This window comes from Triturus cristatus, chromosome 6, assembly GCF_964204655.1.
Source record: "Triturus cristatus chromosome 6, aTriCri1.1, whole genome shotgun sequence".
Classification (NCBI taxonomy): Eukaryota; Metazoa; Chordata; class Amphibia; order Caudata; family Salamandridae; genus Triturus; species Triturus cristatus.
The window spans coordinates 1,697,159,102-1,697,179,488 of NC_140589.1; positions in this window are offsets into that span (position 1 = coordinate 1,697,159,102).

Below are 20,387 nucleotides of genomic sequence, written 5' to 3' on the forward strand. Positions count from 1 at the left end.
GACCGCGGCTGCCCCTCTCCCTTACCATTATTCACCTAATTAGTGCCACATCCCCCCCATCCGCAAAATGGCTAACTCCGCTTTGTGCTACAATAAAAACACTCCACAACCCATAAAAAGGCCAATTTATTAGGAAATGTGTTGGACCTGGTATCCTCAGCGTGGTTCCCCTGACTTTTTGCCTTTACCTCCTATATTTTTGAAGCAGTGCTGGATTTCGTTTATGCTGGCTTAGATGCTTTGGGCACTTTACCACTGCTGATCAGTGTCAAAGTGCAAGTGCTCCCTGTGTAAATTGTTATTAAGATTGGTTATCCATGATTGGCATATTTGATTTACCGATAAGCCCCTAGTAAAGTACACTGAGTGGGCCAGGGCCTGTAAATCAAATGCTACTAGTGGGCCTTCAGCACTATTTGTGCCACCCACATGCGTAGCCCTGAAAAGATGTCTCAGGCCTGCCACTGCAGTGCCTGTGTGCAGTTTGTTAACTGCCATGTCGACCTTGCAAGTGCACCCACTTGTCAGGCCCTAACCTTCCCTTTTCCTACATGGTAGGCACCACTAAGGTAGGCCCAAGGTATGCCTGAACTCAGACTGTTAAAAGACATCTTTTAGTGAGGGTGATTTTTACATTCTGTGTTTGAAAATACCACTTTTAGAAAGTAGGTATTTTCTTGGTTAGTCATCCAGTGTGCATCTGCTAGGATGTGTATTGACTATCTGGCTTTGAAGTGACAGGGGCTAGGATGTGCAGTGGCTCCAGAGAGTCTGGATGAGTCAGCGCTACGCTGAATAGGCCTGGTCTGCATTTGGAGTGGTGGGAGGAGTAGCACCTGCACCTGAATAGGGCTGTGCCTGTCTTCCACAATGATGGCTCCGACCCCCGTGGTGTGTCTGGAGACAGGGCTCTCACTGACAATGGAGGTTGTTGTGCACTTGCAAAGTGCCCGCCAGCACTGGGTTGGACTGGGCTCAGAGCCCTGGGCCAGGAGAGAAAAAAGAGATTTACTGTATAAAAAGAGGGGTCCAGACCCCCGATTTTTAGATCATCCCTGGAATTCAAGAAGACCCTTTGACAAGGAGAAGAGCTGGAGAGACTGAGGAGAAGTACAGCCCCATAGCTGTGTGGGGTTGGCCTGCCGTTGCTGTTTCTGCCAAGGAAAGGAGAAAGACTTTGCTCTGTGCTGTTTCCCCTTCTTCAAGGAGCTCTCCAAGGGCCTGTGTGTGCTGGCCTCCTCTTCTGAAGTCTCAGGGACACAAAGACTTCACTCCTAGCTCCCCTGAACTCTGCTGCTGTGAGTTCTGACCTGCCAGGAGGTGCCTGCACAGTTATTGGACCTCTGGTTGTTGCTGCTGTTTGGGAGCTGTGAGAGAGAAGGAACTTGAAGAACTACAAAAATGACGCAGCGTTCTTCTTGCAGCTGTTTTTCTGATGCATCTCCACGGTGTGAGAAGAATTTCCATGAATCGCCGCGCCGCTATGAAAACCGACACAGCGCCTGTCGTCACTGCAAGAATCGGCGCATTGAGGAGTCGCGGCTGACAAAAACCGAAGCAGCACCGCACGCCGCATCAATTACCGACGCATCACAGATTCCCACGCATCGCACATGTGCAACAAGTTTTCTTGAGACATCACCTGTGGACCGGAACCGTTACGAAGAATCGACACATCACTTCCCCCTACAGACCGGGTTTGACGCTTCTCAGGAACTGAGGCATCTCTTTGTTTTCAACGCTTCTTCACTCTGCGGATGTTTGGCCTTGTGAATTTTGACGCAACTACAGGTACTTTGTGTAAAAGTCATGCATCCATAGTTTTCTATGGTACAAGTTATTGAAACCTTTTGAAAGTCATATTTGTAACTCCGTATGTTGGATTTTTGTCGTTTTGGTCATGTTAAGTTTAGATAAAGATATTTTATTTTTCTAAACTGATGTGGTGTGGTGTCCATTTGTGGTGTTTTCCCTATGTTAATGTGAGTCTTGGTACAATTACTTTACACATTGCCTTTGGGATAAGCCTGTCTTTTCGTGCCAAGCTACCAAGGGGGTGAGCAGGGGTTATCAAAAGTGTGTATCCCCCCTTACCCTGACTAGAAGCAAGGGTGCCTATTTGGACAAAGGTACCTACCTTTGCCAACTAGAGACCCCCATTTCTAACAACATGGTTGCATACTTCAACTTTATTAATACATAACATCAACTTTGTAGCTAAGGCCCGATCCCCCAACCTCACGTGTTCATTCACACCTTCCGCAAAACTTTCATTCCCAAACGTCATACCTTGTTCCATCCTTCCATGACAAGGTACCGCCCATGGCATTTTCTCCTGCACTCCGCTCTTCATCCCTGAGGGTGTGGAAGAGCCCGCATGTGACTTCCCACCCCCCAAAACTTCTGTCCGCTTGCCCCGCAACCTGTCCTAACTTTGGCAAAATAAAACGCTGTAATTGTGACACAAATCCCCTTACCCTGACCCCTTTAACATGTAGGGTGGGTGAGCCGACAAACCTTTCCCTTTCGAAAACCAACCCCGCTCCCGGTGATGCACAGAGTTTGGAAGAGGCAGATCACACCTCCCCGGACCCTTATATCTCCCCTGCATGATCCGCCCCTTCCCTCCTACCTACCTATCCCTTACATTGTTCTATTTCTGGGGCACGAATTACCCCGGGAATGACTAGTCTGTGACTATCTGTTCCCCGGGTGCATCATTGCCCTTTAATTGGAAACCGGGAAGTAATTCTAGAGAGTTTGACAGGGCCAGCGAGGCCTGGGGAGAGTCAACCTCTGTCCTGAGATTGAATGTCACATCCTCACTTCACCGTCTAGGCACTGCTTATTGTACTCGCTTCACAGCACCCAGAGGCTGTTGTTGCTTGCTTTGCTGACGCATGCTGGACCTCCTAATCCAGTGTGGCTGCGTATGCACAATCTTCTCTTCTTACACATGTGTGCACGTCCCTTTCGCTGATGGCAGATGGAAATCGCGCAGAGGAGCCGGCATTTAGATTTTTAGTACACGTGGGTTGTTTATTTGTGTTATTCTTTACAGAGATCAAGGGGCCAGCCAGTTGAACCCCACAGGCTCCCCCAGAATAGTGAGCATCTCCTTCTATTGCGTCTCATGTGAATACTCTTGCTGAGTGTTGTTGTCACGTCACTATTCTATTTATAGCTTTTAGCAAGTGCAAGTGTTTCAAAGAGGATAAGGGCCTTTAGCAAACGTTCTTACATTCGCTTATCATGAGTCTTCAGGATCTCCAATGGTGTTTATTGCCGAAGAAACTGTACACGTACAGTGAAGTGTTGTGCCCCTCTAGAAGCCCTTATATGGTGTCCTTATTTTCCTAGCACTCTATGAAGCTCCCAGAAGCCTGTAGGCGTCAGACTTTTCTTTATTCTGTTTCTTTTCGCGGGGTAAATAACATTTTTTTTAAAAACGTATTACAAGTGATTATCAGACAAAGACCTATGATGTAGGATGTCAATTTGAAACGTTTCCTCTCATTTGTGCAAATAGTGCCAACCCGAGGCTGCATGTAACAGGACCATTATGCTTCATACATCTTTGATCATACAGTGTCCATAGATACCTCAGGAATATAGAGGGCCCGCTACGGTGATGCACAAAATCATAACTTTTTTTTGTTCAAATATTTTATTAGTTTTATGCAATGTCAGTCAACAAAACACCATAGCAAAACACCCTCCTCCCCCACCAGGGTGCATGCATCCGTTTATTCTCCAAATAAATCAAGTACTATTTATCACAGTGTTGCATCCTCTTACAAGCATTCAGCACCCCAGACGTCCAGCCCAGGACACCCTTTGGTGTCTGCATCATGAACTCCACGTCAGGCAACAGGTAGTCCCCTTGTAAATGCTCTTTTCAACCAAACCCAGAGACCCAACCATCCCAAATATCTTCACATATCCATTTGCAGACCCCACTACGATAGACCTCCTTTTCCATTATTCTGCAGTAGTCCATGCCATCCAGCTATCCTTGATGGTGAGGAACAGTCACTCAGCTCCATTTGCTGGCGATATCCTGTTTCGCCAACATGCATCCTCGTTTGACTAACAGTTTGTGATAGCATGTTTGATCTGTCTGTCCCCATACACTCAGCAGTGCCATTCCAGACTGAAATCCCAAGGGTATCACCGCTGTACCTTGCAATGTTTCCACTACCGCTTCCCAGAAGTTCCCGACTTTAGGACAGCTCCAGAGTGCATCTGAAAATGTCATCCTGGCCATACGCCCTTAGACAATCATCGTTTCACCAGCTTGCCGACTGTAAAGCAGCGTACACTTGTAGTAAACTCTATGTAAAATTTTAAGTCGAATAAGACGGAGAGGCGCCGGAATGGCCACCTCCACCGGGAACATGAGTGCCTCACGACAGTTGTCTTCATCAAGGTTCTCACAATCCCAAAATAAATCTATCTTGAAGGCCAGAAAAGTGGGGTTGTGTGTTTCTCGTCAAAGTTCCATATGTTACGAAAGTCCGTTTTTGCTTTACTGCCCCATCCAGCAATCTCATCTCCAATGGAGAGTCCTCCTGCAACTCCACATCAGAGGGGATGTTATACTGAAGATCAGCTCTCAGTTGGGTGTATTTCAACAACTGTGTGGCAGGCATTAGGTTTTCCGTTTCCAAATGAACAAAGGGGACCACCCTGTTAGCGGCCCAGACCTCTGCGAGGGTTGAAATTCCAATGTTGTCCCAACCTCGAAAGCCCTTCAAGGCTGTCACTCCTGGTAACCTAGACCCCTCCCACAATGGTGTTAACAGGGTCAATCGACTGCCCCATCCTATTTCTTAACTTCCTCCAGATCTGAACCACCAGTTCCATTGCTGAACACAATGTCGAATGCAGTTTACCCCCGTACAGCCAGTGTAGATAGCTTCTATTTTCCAGTGCCTGATGATCAACCCAAAACACCAGGGTGCCAATTCCGATCCGGTAAAAACCGGGTACGAACCGTCGGACGGAGCCTTTTCTCCGTCCGACTCGTACCCGGTGCGAAATCCATCCGAAAATGCAAGTACGATTCATACGGAAACACCATTTCCATACGAATCGAACAAAACACCGACCGAACAGAAACTAAACACAATTCCGATCCTGAAAGGCGCCGACGTGACGTCGGTACGCATCCAGCCTACGTTTCACGAACCAGGAAGTACGATTCGAACCGACGTCATCCCGCACGGTAAATATTTACCGGCTGCCAAAAACTGCCGGGAAATCAGGACGACACACGCAAGGAGCAGCTGGACGCGACGAACAGACATGGACCCGAACCTACGTGCCATCCATGCCCTCCTAGCAGTCCACCTGGCGTACAGGAACCGACGCAGACGCCGCAGAAGGTCAGCACAACAACCAGGGGCAAAGGGGGGGGCAGGGGCAGGACACACAACACCAACACATGGTACCAAATCACACATGGCCTGGACATACCTGACCATCAGGGCCTGGACACTGCCAGGGTGTGGGGGCGAGGCCAGCAACGCAAGCGTCCGCCACAACGGAAGTGGATGGTCACGCGAACCGGTACGTACCCTACCCAGGCCGCAAGAGCGTGGGTACGGAACGTACCACGCGTCCCCCTACGTCACTCCAACAATGGCGGTACGGCCCGTACCCACGTCAGAAAGGCCTTGGTACAGCTCGTACCAGCATTGCTGGGGTCATGTAGGGGTACGCGTGGTACGACCCGTAGCCACGCCCCCAAGGCCTGTGTACGGTGCGGACCCCACGGCACCGCAACAATGGGGGGACGCACCGTACCCACCCACCAAAGGCATGGGTACGGCCCGTACCCAGGCACGCAGAGCGTGGGCAGGGGTATGTACGGACCGTACCCCCACCCGTGGAAGTACGGCCCGTACCCCCACCCGTGCATGTACGCCCCGAACCCCCACCCGTGTATGTACGCACCCAAGCACCACCCGTGTATATACGCCCCGAACCCCCACCCGTGTATGTACGCCCCGAACCCCCACCCGTGTATGTACGCCCCGAACCCCCAGCCGTGTATGTACGCACCGAACCCCCACCCCACCCTGGTATGTACGCCCCGAACCCCCACCCGTGTATGTACGCCCCGAACCCCCACCCGTGTATGTATGCACCCAAGCGCCACCCGTGTATGTACGCACCGAAACCTCACCCGTGTATGTATGCCCCGAACCCCCACCCGTGTATGTAGGCACCGAACCCCCACCCGTGTATGTACGCACCGAACCCCCACCCCACCCTGGTATGTACGCCCCGAACCCCCACCCGTGTATGTACGCACCCAAGCGCCACCCGTGTATATACGCCCCGAACCCCCACCCGTGTATGTACGCACCGAAACCTCACCCGTGTATGTACGCACCGAACCCCCACCCGTGTATGTACGCACCAAACCCCCACCCGTGTATGTACGCACCCAAGCGCCACCCGTGTATATACGCCCCGAACCCCCACCCGTGTATGTACGCCTCGAACCCCCACCCGTGTATGTACGCACCGAACCCCCACCCGTGTATGTACGCCCCGAACCCCCACCCATGTATGTATGCCCCGAACCCCCACCCGTGTATGTACGCCCCGAACCCCCACCCGTGTATATACGCCCCGAACCCCCACCCGTGTATGTACGCCCCGAACCCCCACCCGTGTATGTACGCACCGAACCCCCACCCGTGTATGTACGCACCAAACCCCCAGCCGTGTATGTACGCACCGAACCCCCACCCCACCCTGGTATGTACGCCCCGAACCCCCACCCGTGTATGTACGCACCCAAGCGCCACCCGTGTATGTACGCACCAAACCCCCAGCCGTATATGTACGCACCAAACCCCCACCCGTGTATGTACGCACCCAAGCGCCACCCGGCCACCCGTGTATGTACGCACCGAACCCCCACCCGTGTATGTACGCACCAAACCCCCAGCCGTGTATGTACGCACCGAACCCCCACCCCACCCTGGTATGTACGCCCCGAACCCCCACCCGTGTATGTACGCCCCGAACCCCCACCCGTGTATGTACGCACCCAAGCGCCACCCGTGTATGTACGCACCAAACCCCCAGCCGTGTATGTACGCACCGAACCCCCACCCCACCCTGGTATGTACGCCCCGAACCCCCACCCGTGTATGTACGCCCCGAACCCCCACCCGTGTATGTACGCACCCAAGCGCCACCCGTGTATGTACGCACCGAAACCTCACCCGTGTATGTACGCACCCAAGCGCCACCCGTGTATGTACGCACCGAAACCTCACCCGTGTATGTACGCACCAAACCCCCAGCCGTGTATGTACGCACCGAACCCCCACCCCACCCTGGTATGTACACCCCGAACCCCCACCCGTGTATGTACGCCCCGAACCCCCACCCGTGTATGTACGCACCCAAGCGCCACCCGTGTATGTACGCACCGAAACCTCACCCGTGTATGTACGCACCCAAGCGCCACCCGTGTATGTACGCACCGAAACCTCACCCGTGTATGTACGCACCCAAGCGCCACCCGTGTATGTACGCACCGAACCTGCAATAAGAATGGGGTGTGCCAAACACCCCCAGCAGTGCCCAGACACAGGAGGGGTGGGTGCAGGGTCCTCCCAGCAGTGCCCAGACACAGGAGGGGTGGGTGCAGGGTCCTCCCAGCAGTGCCCAGACACAGGAGGGGTGGGTGCAGAGTCCTCCCAGCAGTGCCCAGACACAGGAGGGGTGGGTGCAGAGTCCTCCCAGCAGTGCCCAGACACAGGAGGGGTGGGTGCCTATCACTCCCAGCAGTGCCCTGAGACAGGAGGGGTGTGTGCCTATCACTCCCAGCAGTGCCCAGACACAGGAGGGGTGGGTGCAGAGTCCTCCCAGCAGTGCCCAGACACAGGAGGGGTGGGTGCCTATCACTCCCAGCAGTGCCCTGAGACAGGAGGGGTGTGTGCCTATCACTCCCAGCAGTGCCCAGACACAGGAGGGGTGTGTACCTATCACTCCCAGCAGTGCCCAGACATAGGACAATATACCCCATCAACAAGTTCAGTGACCTACAAGGGTGATACCCCAGATGCAGGCGGAGCCATCGCTGAGCCAGCATGGCTATATTGAACGGCAACCCTCACACATCCAGGAAATGTAGACACAGCACAGCATTTGGGAGACACCCTGCAGGGAAAATGGCCTGCTCCACAGAGGATGGAACACACCTTGGGACAATGTCACCATACAGTGAGAGCAAACATGACCAAATACCATTGGCAGAGACCTTTGTGATGGCACGCAGATGGCAGGGTACACCCCATGAGCAGCACACTCCAACATTTCACAGACCCCTAACACATTATCACCACCCCAACGCAGGGAGCACCAGCACCAACAGCAAGTCCAGGAAAGCATCAGTGTGCAAAACCAAAAGAAAAGGCTTTATTCAGCAGGAAAATATATCTGAGAAAATGTCCACTATGTACAAGGGCCATGGGCCAGCCCAGCAGCAAAGTCCGGGGGGGGGGGTACACATCGGGACGTGTGTCCCCTAGCTTGCCTGCACAGTTCACAAGTCCATTTCATCCACAGAAGAGGGGGCATCAGGGGGGAGGGTGGAAACAGGCACCGCAGGGACAGGAGGGGAAAGGGTAGGTGTTGTGGGTGCAGGGAGGGATGATTCTGCCACAGGGGGGGTGCCAGCGCCAAAGGTGGAGGACAGAATGGCGCTGCACACGTCGGCAAGTTCCCCCAGCGACTCCCCCGCACCCAATCCAACCACAGGCCCCAAGGAGGGGGGGGGGCAAAGGGATGGGTCGCAGCGCCACTGGGGGAGGGTGTGGACAGGGTGGGGGACTCAACTCCCCTGGCCGGGTCCCGCCTCCACCGCTTGCGGGGTGGTGTCATCCTGGGGCTGGGGGGCACACTCGCAGTGGATGATGCTGTCACTGACTGTTGGCCAGGAGAGCTAAGGGGAGTGGATTTGGAGGGAGTGGGTTGTGTGGAATGCGGACTCCCACTGTGGCTGCGTGTTCTACGTTTCCCCCCCGACCCAGTGGGTGTGCCTTCCTCACCCTGTGTGTGCGTGACAGGAGGTGTGCGCTTCGACTTCCCTGGTGGTGTGGTGCCTGTGTCTGTTGGGGTGCGTGCACGCTGACGTCTGGATGTGCGTGGGACAGGCACGGGAGTGGGAATTGTGGATGGGGCAGGGGTAGGGGGTGTTACGCAGCGCTGCAGGAGATCCAGTGCTGCAGTCAGTGTGGAGTCTATGGACCTCAGCAACTGCCATTGGTCAGACTGCGCAGCCGACATGCCCTCCATGTATGCCTCCATCTGGGTCAGCACCTGGGTGTGGGCATGGAGGACATTTAGCATCGCAGTCTGACCAACCTGCAACTGCCTCAGGATGTCCACAGACTCCGCACTCACCGCAGCAGTGGTGACAGGGGCAGGGGGTGCGGTGCCTGGCAGGAAGGAGACATGTGGGGACCGAGCACGGAGGGAAGGGCCACGAGCATGTGGGAGGCCGGTGATGGAACCTGAGGTGGCGGGGGATGTGGAGGGCTGCCATCAGCTGGGGGGGCAGACTCCGCCACCTCTGGGAGCTCAGCCTCGGACCCGTCTGCGTCATAGTCTGTGTTGGCAGTCAACAGGTCCTCTGCCTCACTCCCTTCGGCCTCCGTGCCACTCCATGTGCCAGACAGGACAGCACTGCTGGCACTGGTGCTCAATCTCTCCTCCCGGTCCGTGCTAGTGTCTCCTTCCGTGTCCCCCGGCGATGCTGTGGGCAAGGTGAAGAGACAGGAGAAAATCAGACACCTGTACACTTATGTCACATGAGTCAAATATACATAGGTCACATTGCATAGCCTGAAAAGCAACAGGAGTAACACCTACAAAACAATGTACACATGTAGGCCATGGAACACACAGTTTTTCGACCCCCCATGCCACTGAGACACAATGGAGATCATGACACAACAGCAAATCACTGCACCTGAAATTTTAGAGAGGAGCCAGCCTCTGGGGACAAATGTGCACAGCACCTGCACCACACTGCGTCGTCAAAAAGGGATGAGCATGAATCATATCCATTTACTCTTGCCGCATGCTGCAAAGGCAATACATGAAACCAGGCCACACATGACAGGGTCACTGCACCTTGAGCGTATGTCCAGTCAAACATCACACACAGGCTAAACCCAGCAAGGAGGATGAAGCTTCTGACATGTAGGCCTTGTACGCACAAACCACCCACACCTGAGACAATCTCATTGAGACGGAGAAAGTATGTACACCTCTTACTCTGGGATGGAAACACATGGCCTCCACTAATTCATGACTGTACACACACAGCCCCTGGTGGCCATGTCCACACATCATTGACAGGCAAACATCATCAGATTGTCTCAACAACACACACAGGTAATGCCCACTGTGAGTATGCACAAGCAAAATGGGTCCCCCTGTACAGTGGACACATGTAGCAACCTGTAGGTCCTAACAGTTGAGCCCAGGGTACAATGCCACCCTACCCAACCCATGGTGAAGACACAGTGAATGGCCATATTGTTGGATGACGCACATGATACCAAGGAAGAGGTGCCCCAGGGCACAGTAGTGCCCACACTCCTCCATGGTCCAGGATGGACATGACTGCAAATTAAGCAACCGTCCCTGCACTTAGCAGGCCTCCCACTCAGGCACATCATGTCAGAGGGCACACAATTGGACATGCATGCTGGAAGGCTGTACATTTTGGAGACACACCCCTATGTCGTGATTCACAATCAGTGCCAAGTGACATGGACACCACAATGACTGAAATTGGCCATGGCACACGCAAGGTCCCCATACCTGTGGCACATCACCCCCACACATGATGCTGATAGCATAGGGCACCTGCATGAACTGCCTGCCTAAATAACCTTGTGCAAGAGTGGCTACAGACAGACCAGGGAACACATTGCAAGGAGGGGAAGGGAGGGAGTGAGAACAGCACTGTGCTACTTTGTGGAGAAGTTGACGCACTGCACAATCAAACCCTGGCAGTGTATCCATGCAACTGCACACTTACATTGGCTGGGGACACACAACTGACACACATGTACCTACCCCCTTCCTGCTGCTGCCTCTCCTGTAGGCGCCTGTCCATATCGGGGAAGACCACCGCCAGCACACGCTTCTGGATGTGGGTCAGACGACGGCGCCCACGGTTCTTACGGCTCTCAGGTGAGTCCCCCAGCAGGAGCCGTGCAATCCTCCTCGTCCAGCACCGGATGTCCTGCCAGCGTTTCCTCACCTGAGACAGGCTCCGCCTCCGACCCTCTGTACCCCTCACGGCACTGACGGCTTCCCTCCAGATCTCCCCCTTGGCAATGGCGCCTACCTGTGAGGATGCAAAAGAGAGAATACATTAATCCACATGAGCAAAGACACAGAGACACACATATAGAACAATCTTCATTATGAACAGGCCATGGTATGCATGCAACTAATTGCACCTTTGTCATAGGGACATTATCCACTGTGGAAGGCCAAATGCACTACGTGCCAGTGAAAGCACACGGGTGGCATGAGGGGTACCACACACTCACTGACCAGGGATCACACTGTGCCTCACAGGCTACACCAGGATTATGTACAGCACCTCACAGCAGTCACCTGCCCCAGCACACTGATGCTACCTCAGCAGAGTACACAGACACACACAGGTACAGGACAATCACATGGCATTGCCAACTGCGGGTACACACCTCACTCTGCCCATGTGCCAGTAGACGGGGGTGTCACAGGTGTGGGGCTGGCTCAGCACGGCATGCACACAGCACTGCTCCCTGCTCACATCGGATGGCCAGGCCATATCCATCCCTCATGCTGCTTGTGTGCAACACTCCCCATATGCACTCACCCACATGACAGGGGACTAACACACACACCAATGTGCAGGGGACGAACACGGCCTTTGGACACTCACAGCACAGGTACACTGAACAAACACACATCCATGGGTACTGACACCTGTCACACTGGGGGGAACACAGGATCACATCAGGACTGTGGAAACAACATCCCCAGGAGGAGTATGCAGGCAGAATGTGGCATGCACCTTGCATTCATTGTCACAGTAGGCACTATGCAAGTGAGGAGTGCACACAGGAAACACAGCATGCTCTGCATGGGTGACATGAGGCCTTCCACACCCTGGGACCCACTCCAAACAACAGTGCATGTCTGTCACACATGGACACAATGCCAGAAGTCACTGTCACACAAAAGGGGCACAGTCTAAGCTAGTGGAGTCTGCACTCACCTGAACCCCTGGTCGACCATACAGGCTCTGGAACTGTGGGAGGATCACATCTATCAGGGCAAGGTTCTCCTCCTGGGTGAATGGCTGTGACCTCTCCACAGTCCTGGACATGGTGCCAGAGGAATCACTATCAGCAGCAGTGGTCATGGATGAATGGATGTGCAGGCAAGTGCTCTCTCATGGGACCTGGCTGCCTTATATATGCCTGGCTGGCCTGTTCATGTATAGGAGTACAGATTGATTGGTCAGTCACATTAGCATCCTACGTTTCATCCAATCCCTTCAAACCTACCCCAGTGTGTGGCTTTGCATGGTTTCAGTTTTGATAATGATGTCAAGTCAACATCCACATTGCAACAATGTAGATTCTTTCAAACTGACTTCTGCTGTGCACCTGGTGCTCAAATTCAAAAATTTAACTCAGTCTCCATGGCAACCATCAGGCATTTAGGCCCTTATACTTGTCCCTCATGTGTCCCCTATGTGTTTTCATACATTTACACACAGGTACGGTGCGTTCCACGCCCTAGGGCACCCCACAAGCAGTGATACCGACCGTACAAGCGCTTGTACGGTCCGGATCACAATATGGGCGCTGGCGTATGCGTACGCCACAGTAGTACGGACTGTACAAGCGCTTGTACGGTCCGGATCACAATATGGGCGCTGGCGTATGCGTACGCCACAGTAGTACGGACTGTACAAGCGCTTGTGCGGTCCGGATCACAATATGGGCGCTGGCGTATGCGTACGCCACAGTAGTACGGACCGTACAAGCGCTTGTACGGTCCGTACTACTGTGGCGTACGCATACGCCAGCGCCCATATTGTGATCCGGACCGTACAAGCGCTTGTACGGTCCGTACTACTGTGGCGTACGCATACGCCAGCGCCCATATTGTGATCCGGACCGTACAAGCGCTTGTACGGTCCGTACTACTGTGGCGTACGCATACGCCAGCGCCCATATTGTGATCCGGACCGCACAAGCGCTTGTACGGTCCGTACTACTGTGGCGTACGCATACGCCAGCGCCCATATTGTGATCCGGACCGCACAAGCGCTTGTACGGTCCGTACTACTGTGGCGTACGCATACGCCAGCGCCCATATTGTGATCCGGACCGCACAAGCGCTTGTACGGTCCGTACTACTGTGGCGTACGCATACGCCAGCGCCCATATTGTGATCCGGACCGCACAAGCGCTTGTACGGTCCGTACTACTGTGGCGTACGCATACGCCAGCGGCAATATTGGCCCAGGGACCCTATACACGCACTCCGAGCGTATGTACGGTGCGTTTCACAACTGTCAGTGGTGACAGGCGGCACACAGACAGGAATGGAGCGGACAGGTATTGCCAAGGGTGGACACCAATGCATTGTCTGTGCAATACCACATGTGTGTGACACAGGTGTGTCAGGATGTGATGTGGCACTTTACCCCTGAGGTGTGGGCAAAGCACATGTACGATGAGCTGTGTACACATGTCGTGTGTGATGGTGCGCATTGTACCACACATCCCCTGCACTCCTTTGACATGTGTGCATGTCGTACACACTAGTGGAGCCATGAGTCACTTGCATATCCCAGTCACGGACACCCGCACCTGTCCCCTGATGCCAGGTACACGGAATATTACACATGACATGTGTATGGCTGCGTTGCACGCTGCAACCATGTCATGTGTGTGGCATGTCTTTCCATGATTTTGCTGTAGGTGTGTGGTTCAATGCATCAGCAGTTGCTGCTGCCAACATGTGTCTGTGTGTCGATGGGCATGGCACACTGTTCCGCACACCAGCCCACATATGTGATTTGCCATGAGGTGTGTATGTATGCAACTACACGGAGTATCAACACAAGTACATATCCACATGCTCCCTATGTATGTTCTGTCTCGACATGTACTCCTCAAAGGCAATGTGTGTGGCCTGTCCTATTCCTATGACATGTGACCAGTGCATATCGCATCCAACTACCTGTCTGTACCATACGCATACTACTTCTGCACATGTGTGGATGTCTGTGAATCCTGTGATGCGTGTGCATGTTCACTTACACTGGCCCACAGCTAGTCTCATGCCATGTCATCGTGATCTTGCCCCCCTCCGTTAGTGGCTGTCCCTTGGTAGGAGTGTCACCTGACTGGCGTACGTGTCCAGGAAATGTGGCACAGACCTGACTCACAACGTGGCATATGTGTATTGGCTGTGTAACATGTGCTCAGTGCATTGACGATGTTGTTGTACAGTGCTCACTCTTAGGTGTTCCTTCCATTTCACTGCAGGGCTCCGCCTCTCCCTCGACGTATGCCAGACATTGCTGCCCTGCATGAACGGGACTGTATACGCCGCTACAGATTCAGCCAACGGTTGATTGATGAGTTGACTGGCCGGCTGGAAGCACAACTCCTCCCGCGCCACAGGTATCCCAGTGCACTGACACCCAAGTTGAAGGTGATGGCATCCCTACATTTCCTTGCCACGGGTACGTTCCAACATACCATTGCTGATGTCGGGGGCATGTCCCAGACGATGTTCAGCCGTGTTCTGCATGATTTCTTAGAGGCCATGTTGGTTCACCTGGATGAGTACATTAAATTCCCAATTCGTGAGCAGTTGACAGATGTCAAGCGTGAGTTCTATGCCCTGGGAGGGATGCCCCATGTCATTGGGTCCATAGATGGGACACATGTTGCGTTGGTACCACCACAGGCACAGGAGGTGGTGTATAGGAATCGCAAACATTATCACTCCATTAATGCCCTTGTGGTGTGTCTGTCCAACATGGTGATTTCACATGTCTGTGTTCGCTTTCCAGGATCAGCACACGATGCCTTCATCATGAGGCGTAGCAGGCTGCCTGAAATGATGCTGCAGCTGCGGAACGAGCGAGCATGTATTGTTGGTGGGTAGACTCTGGCAGTTCAGTGTTTGGCGTCATCTTCCAATCTCACTGCCTGTGCTGACACACTTCTGTCCATGATGTTTCCTTGTAGGGGACGCTGGCTATCCCAACATGCCATGGCTGATGACGCCTGTCCGCAACCCCAGCACGGCTGCCGAGCACCGCTACAACAACGCACATGGGCGGACCAGGAGAGTCATTGAGAGGACGTTTGGACTTCTGAAGAGCCGATTCCGGTGCCTCCACAAGACCGGCGGAGCACTCCCATATGCCCCGGTGAAGGTGTGCAAGATCATCATCGTCTGCTGCATGCTGCACAACATGGCAGTGGAGGAAGCTGTTCCACTCATACTGGATCAAGATGACCAGGACCATCCACCCGTGGAGGATGAAGGCCTTGGTGACGGGGCAAGTGATGTGGAGGAGGAGGAGGCTGTGGAGGACATGCGGAGTCGGCTCATACGCAACTTCTTTGCTTAGTGGTGAGTTCCAGTGTCTGAGTGTGCACGCATTGGGCCGTGTGTGGCATGTGTTGCAATGTGTGTGTCCATCTGCATGTCTGCCAAGTGAGTCAGTGGTGTGTATTGAAGTGTCACTCAAGTGATGGCGCAATGGAAGGATGTTGTCTGAGGGTCATCATTGTCACCTGTCATGTTAACAACATGATACGTGTTGAGTACATGCTTGCGGATGTGCTCCTTTGTGCTGAATCCTTGTGTGTCTCTCTTCCACAGGTCCATGTGCATGCTGTCTGCTGGTGGCATTGTTGTGCTCCTGCTACTCCTCATGAACACAGCAACATGTGCTGATTCAGCGTCACATGCACGGGCAAGTGTTGAAATCTCCTTAGGGTAAGGGATGCCTCACGTCGTTTTGGGTGTGTGAATTGTTTGTAGTCTGTGTGCACTTCTCCGGTTCATGTGTGTTCCATTTGCATACATGGTGATCCTACATGGGGAACATGACATGGGGCAGGCTTCACCTGGAGCCATGGTCAGACTTGGTGACTGTCATGTGGCAGGGGATTGGGGATTGTGATGAGGCCATCATTGTGTGTAACACTGGCCTCGGAAACATACAGGTTGCACCGGGTTGACATGGTGTGTGATTGCCCCATCAGGGCCTCAATGGTGTATAGCGGCCTCTCCGTGGCAGCAGGGGGTGTTTAGCTGTTATCCGTCACTTGTGTGCCAGGTCAATGGGATACCAGCATCTGTGTTGCAATGGGGGGTGCCAGTGTTGCTCCCACATGTTCATCCACATGACCTGTGTATGTGTTGACAGAGTATCATTGTCATTCCAACACACATGACTAATAAATTTGTCCCTCTGTCTCCAAGGTGCCTCTTCCCTGTCAATGGTGGCCTGTTGCCACTGTGCGTGCGGCATGTCTGGCATAGTTTTCATAGGTGGTGCATATGTGTCTATGTGTAGAGTGACAAGATGCTAGGGGTTTGTCAGGGAGTGGGAACTGTATTATGCACAAGATGCACAGTTCCATCCACCTCAAGGCAAGAGAGACCATCCCCCAGGGCAACTACAACATCCGTGTCGAATCCTACCCTGCAGTCTACGGACATGTGCCTTACGACTCCCATGGTACTTGTCCATATCCGGAGTGCATCTGCACAGCTCTGCTACTGCGTCGGGCAACCAGGCCACATCAACGTCCAAACGGGATGGGGGGAATGTTTCACAGCCAGCTGCAGGATGACCTTCTCGATCCACGCCCACACTCATGATGCAGCCCACAACCCCAACACAACCATGTGGCACTGTGATCCTAAACTGCATTCTGGCATCTCCATGCATCCAACCTTGGCCTAGCCACCATTCTCAACATCCGCCTGACGCAAGCATGCTGCACATTGTAGGGACACATGTCTAGACATACCTGGGAGCGGCAAGCCAGGTCACTCCACATGATCCCTGACCTCTGCGCATGACTGTTGCTCCCCTGAATGTGTCTGTAGCCACAGTTGTGCGGGAACCACTCAGCTGGTTGGGCCCAGCACAGGTGAGTATGGTACTCCATGTCTGTATCAGATGAGACATTGGGACCCATGTGTGTCCTGGGCAAGACTGCGACCCCACGGTTTGGATGGTTGGAGTTAATTCTGAGATCAGGCATGCTTTGACTGTACGACACACACATGTATTGTAATAATGTAGAATCACGGCATCATCTTGTAAGTGTGATTAATTTATTTGTGGTGGGGTACGGGTTTGTGGGGATGACAAGAGGTGCACAGCGGGAGTGTAGAATCCAAAGTTCACTGGGGGAGTTGGTATCCTTGCCGTAGCAAAATGTCAGAGTCCATGCCACAGTCTTCGTCAACATAGGTCAGACAGTGACCAGCAAGTCCATGTGGCAGAGAATGTCATGTGCTGCTATTGGGCCAGAGGGCCAGGTGCCAGGCCAGGTGACCTGGGAGATGGTGATGTTCTGCTGACTCTCACAGTCTTTTTCGTGGACGACCCACCTTCCTGCGGGGACCCTCGGAAGCAGTCCGTGACGATGTCTGTGACGCTCCGTCGGATGAATCCTCCTCCTCCTGATCCCTCCCTGTGTCTGGTAATGGCCTTTGCCTGGTGCCACAGGGAGGGTTGCCCATGTTGTCGGCAATCCGACGGAGTACACCGGTCATTTGGGTTTGCACCGCCACGAGCTCAGCCTGTCTATCCTCCATCCTTCCTTGGTGTTGCAGTTGACAGGCATGTTGCTGGGACTGCAGGGTCTTCATCTCCTGGAGGGTCCCCTTGATGTCATTGAGGGTGGACGCAATCTGGTCCATGCCCCTGGTGTCACGCCGGTATGTATCCAGGATGTTGCTGACCTGGGACACTACCGGGTCCTGAGCTGCCTGGTCAGGTTCGCGCCTCCGCCGTCCTCCACTCCCGCCACCCCTGCCCACGTGCACCTGGCCTGCTGTTGTGGGTGCATCGGGTCTCCGGGACCCCTGAGGGATGGCATCTGCGTTGCCGCCTGCCTCCTCCTGGGTGCCCGGAGGACCGTGTCCCTCCTGGGCAGACTGGCTGGGTGGTCGTGTGCGGGCAGGGCTCCTGGACGTCTCCTGGGATGTGGCAGGAATGGGGGTGGTGGTTGGCACAGTTGTACCTGACGCAGGTGCTGCAGGTGGTTGGACACCAGAGGGGCCAGGTTGGTCTGGGTCATCCACGGAGTGGTGAGAGTCATCGCTGGCGGTGGGGTCCTCATCCCGCGGAGCCTGGTCCTGTGAGACTTCCCCCCCAGTGTTGGGGGGTGCTCGTCGACGTTGACCTGTGTGTGAGAGAGACAATGTTAACAGTGTCACATGTGGCATCCATGTTGCATGCATTTCTGATTTGGCACTCTTCCTCTGGGTAGTTGGATCTGTCCTGCATTCCTCTCACAGTGCACTTGTGCATGGCTATGTCCCTTGGCCACAGCTGTCAGGGCTTTACGCATGTGTGAGACACAATCTTAGTTGATGCATCTATTTGGGTACACAGTCAGCAGTGTGGTGTGCGGGCGTAGCGAGCCATGCAGAGGCGCCTTACGTGTTGCACTGTACGTGGCCAAATGGTGTTTTGCCAAGGCAATTTGATGTTGCAGGTAGGGGACTGAAGCATTTGTGACAGGGTTCTTACCGACACAGTGGGTGGGTATACTGGGTGTGTGGTTAGGTCTGTGCCTGCAGCACGGATGGACTCGTGCACAGATTGACACATGGACCGGTCTTCATCTACGGAAGGGGGGGTTGAGGCACTGCCAGACCTGGTCTGCATGCACACAGTCCACCGGCTGACGAGTGGACATGGCCACACCACCCAAGGGTGATTTAGTCTCCCTGTGTCTCCCTTCCTCCCTCCCTCTGTCACCCTCCTCCCTCCCTCTGTCGGTCTCCCTCTGTCACCCTACTCCCTCCCTCTGTCTGTCTCCCTGTGTCCCCCTCTGTCTCCTTCCCTCTCATTCCCCCTCTCCCTCCCTCTCTTTGTCACTCTCTGTCACCTCAGGCCAGCTTCCTGGGCACACACAGTTAGCCGGTCTTTGAATGGCCATTGGCTTGTTCATGTGAGTTAGTCCCTGTTCTCCGGGCACCCATTGGGCAGTGTGTCTGAGTGTAGGCTGCTGCTGTGGCGGTGTGTGCTGAGACTCTATCAGAGCGATGCATCTTCATTGTCTGCTGTTATGTGCAAATTGTGCCTTCAGACCCATGTCATCCTGCATGGCAGCCACCATTTTCAGGCAAGACAGTACTGTGTGGGTACACACAGTTTGTATGGCTGTGCCCTGGGCCATATGGGCTGAGGGCATTGTTGTGTGCTTGTGAGTTGCTCAATGTTAGTTTTGATGCCCCCACTCCCAGCATCGACCACATCCTGTGTTGTGTTGGTGTTTTGTGTGGCCTGTGACTTGGCATGGCCCTGATTGATGCATGGGGCATGGAGGCGCTAGTGGCATGTGTGTGTTTGTGGAGTGTTGTTGTGTCCGGTGGTGGCTTGGGGGGGGTGGCATGCATGATTGATTGTGTATGGCATCCCCCCCATGTGAGGTGAGTTGTTTGTGTACTCACCAGGGTCTGGGAGTTCTGGCAGTCCGTGTAGTCCCTCCACCGCCAGCGTGGACATCACCTTCTCCTCCCAGGGATGGTATTGTACCAGTCTGGGGGGCGGCCCTCCTCCAGTGATGTTCCCCTGGTTGTGATTGTCAGTCATCTTCCTCTTGACCGTCCTCCGCAGATCGTACCACCTGGATTGGCACTCGTGCCTGGTCCTTCTGGTGGTCCCAACAGCATTCACAGAATCGACGATCCTCTGCCACATGGCCGTTTTTTCGGATATGCTGGTCTGTCTGACCAATGTCCCAAAGAGCTGTGGCTCGACTCTGAGGATTTCGTCGACAAGGATCTCCAGCTCCTCCTTTGTGAACTTTGGATTCTTGGTGGTGGACATGGCGTGGGGTGTGGGTGTGGATGGTTGTGGGGGTGTGGGTGTGGATGGTTGTGGGGGTGTGGGTGTGGATGGTTGTGGGTGTGTGGGTGTGGTAGTGGAGGTGTGTGTGTGAATGTGATGAGGGGGTGTTTGTGTAGGTGGTTGTGTGAAGGTATGCAAGTGTGAGGTTCAAGTATGGTGGTGTGGGTCGTCTGTGGGCTCTGGCAGCAGTGGGTCTGTTGCAAAG